The 3242-nt window shown below is 35.0% G+C and overlaps 1 pseudogene; it reads right to left on the bottom strand.

Moving 5' to 3' along the window:
• Nucleotides 1–1767: 1767 nt before the first annotated feature.
• LOC145164356 (secreted RxLR effector protein 161 pseudogene) lies at nucleotides 1768–2220 on the bottom strand (annotated as a pseudogene).
• Nucleotides 2221–3242: the final 1022 nt, after the last annotated feature.

Below are 3242 nucleotides of genomic sequence, written 5' to 3'. Positions count from 1 at the left end.
ATGTAATGCTAGTTACAACTCTTAAGCTTTTAAGCCAAAAGAAGATTATGACTTAAAGAGAGAATGCAAGCAACAAAAATCTTCAAATTTCAAGACTTTAGAGAGAAGATGGGGAAGAAGAAAAAGCTATCGGCCAAGGAGAGTGGAGTGAATAAAAATGAGAGCACTTGCCTCTTATTTATAACGGAATTGTGGTCCAATAGCTATTAACCATTAGACAACTTTGTCCCCTATGTCATGAACACATCTTCTTAGGTTTGATTATTTTCCATTATACCAATGCAAATGTCTTTTCTTTTCATCTCATGTCTCCAAGAAGAAAAGACAAGTCAAGAGTTTATATTTTATAAACTCAAAGTTTATTAATATATAAATTTTGTCTTTTTGCTAAAAGACAAAAGGTTTATTAGGTCCAAAAAGATGTACATGACATATTATATTCATACCATATGAAATAATTTGTTACTTGTATTGTAAAATAAATATTTCCTTGAAATAAATATTTTCCCAATTATTATAAGAGTTTATGAATATTTATTAAAATCAATTTCTAATAAATAATTATTTTTATCAAGTTGTTGTTAGTATGACCCTTAGGATTATATGTTATTTAGCAATGTCATTTTAATATGACTCTTGAGCATACAAGATCTTTCAATCTCCCAATTGCGCAAGACTCATATCAAACTGATATAGACAGTGGTGAACGTGTAGCAACATTTCACTGCCCCCAACAACATATAATATAGTACCATTCCACCAACGCCCAATTCCCCAAAATCCCCAAGGCTACAATTGGTGAGTAAGGTAAGTTTATCGGTTATCCCTTTGCTACAGACATAATGTTGAATCATGAGATATAGATCGCAGTCAATCTCATATAGGTTTTCAACTTTAAATCAGGCCTTAGATGTCTAACTCTCAACGAATAAGAGGACCAAATCCTATCTTGACTACATACGCCTCTTGCATGGTTTACATCACGCCTGATGATAACTTTTATAACTGCCTAACAAAAGAACAACTTTTGACTACATCAAAGCATAATGTTCCCATACTCAAGTCCCAAATATGTATCTTAGGTGTTAAGGATATACAGATATTACCTTTTATCAAGTACCATTCATGACAGCGATCCATGAAGTGATTTTGAACGGGTCACTCCAATACTTACTCTCTAGTAAGTATCTATGAAAGTGGTTACAACGCTTTGTCAACCATCCTATTTCATATTAGTCTTATTTCATTATTGCTCCCACGATAACAACTAACTATGGAGTTTTAGAGTGAATAAATTCACTCAAGGATTAAACATGTTAATAAAGAACACAACAAATATTTAATGAAAAGATCATATGCGATATATATCATAGTCATTACAATAGATGATGTTATATAATGTTCCAATATTCAATACTAATACATAGATCAAATCCAATCACTAGAATAGCGAAGTCCTATTCCTCGAGCATGTCCCTCAAACTTTTCTTGACAAAGAGGCTTTGTGAAAGGGTCCACCAAATTTTGATCAGTGTGAACTTTGCGAATACTAATTTCTCCTTCTTCAACTTTATACCGGATGAAGTTGAATCTACAGCTAATATGCATGGTCTTCTTGTGTGCTCGGGGTTCTTTTGCCAAATCAATAGCACCCTCATTATCACAGAAAACTTCTAGGAGGTCCTGAATGGTAGGGACTACCCCTAGATCCCCAATGAATTTCTTCATCCAGGCAGCCTCTTGTGTAGCTTTGGAAGTAGGAATGTATTATGACTCTGTAGTGGATTTTGCAACAACACATTGCTTGGAGCTTTTCCAAGATACCGCACCCCCATTGATAATGAACACATATCCTGATTGTGATTTGCAATCATCTCGATCAGTTGTGAATGAAGCATCAGTGTAGCACTTTACACTTAAGCTTTCTTCCACGCATCCATAGACGAGGAACAAATCTTTAGTTCTTCGTAAATACTTTAGGATGTTCTTCACAGCTCTCCAATGGCTCTCCCCTGGATTTTGTTGGAACTTTCTTACCATGCTCATAGCATAAGCAAGATCAGGTCTTGTATAATTCAAAACATACATGATGGATCCAATTGCAGAAGCATAGGGAGTATCTTTCATCTTGTCTAGCTCTGCCTTTGTGCTAGGACATTGAGATGAACTTAGTACATTGCCATGTGCCATGGGTACAAATCCTCTCTTAGAGTTTTCCATATTGAACCACTTCAATACGTTCTCAATATATGTACCTTGGCTTAGACCTATTAATCATTTTGATCTATCTCTGTAGATTTTGATTCCAAGAATGTATTGTGTCTCACCTAGGTCCTTCATTGAGAAAAACTTTCCAAGCCAAGTCTTTGCACCTTGTAAAGTTGGAATGTGATTTCCCATGATCAATATTGATAGGTTTTTAGCATTCTAACACTCCTATGGTGTACATGCAACCCTAGAAACCTTGGATCTATGTTTTACTAAGATACATGCCAATTTGATTTTTTCCAAGGTTCATAACCTAACTAGCATGGCATGGGGAACTTCAAACATAAAAGCTAGTTGAATTACATATCTTTGTAGTTGCTTTGATTCCTTAAGAACTTTGTGAGCCTAGCACCCCAAATGTGATGCCTCAAATGTTTCACACAACACCACAACTCTTGGAATAACTTTGAGAGAAGTACACTATCAATCATAATCGGCTAGCCCTCCTTGTTCTTAACTATGTGCCGATTTTGCTGACCTATGGGGTCTTTATATAGTGTGTCACAAGTAGGGTTACACCATGTAAACCCTAATTGACATGGATTTTCATTTCCTCCATGATCCATGGGTTTTAACCTCCATGGAGCATCCATGGAGCACCCTATGGGTTTTAGCCCAATCGAATAAACCATGGATCATTAGCCCACTATATAAGAATGGATGATTTACACAATCAATCCCCATATATTTAATTAGTCTCTTTTTTTATCACAAAATTAATTCCAAATTAATTCTTGATCAATACTAATTAAATAATATGATTTCATATTAATATATTATAACTTATACTATATTAACAAATCATAAGTGTGCATCTTCTCATTTTTTCTATCCAATCATCATGATGCCATGCAACCCAAATGGACCATGCCAACCGGGTCAAGTACATACCATAAATAGTTATGGACTTAGACACCTTATTCAACAATCTCCCACTTGGATAAGTCTAATAACTATGACTGCAAGTATGACTT

This window comes from Lactuca virosa, chromosome 3 (genome assembly GCF_052849685.1).
Source record: "Lactuca virosa cultivar CGN04683 chromosome 3, Lactuca_virosa_CGN04683_v6, whole genome shotgun sequence".
NCBI lineage: Eukaryota > Viridiplantae > Streptophyta > Magnoliopsida > Asterales > Asteraceae > Lactuca > Lactuca virosa.
Note: the sequence above shows the minus strand (reverse complement) of the source record. Positions and strands in the feature narration are given on the sequence as shown.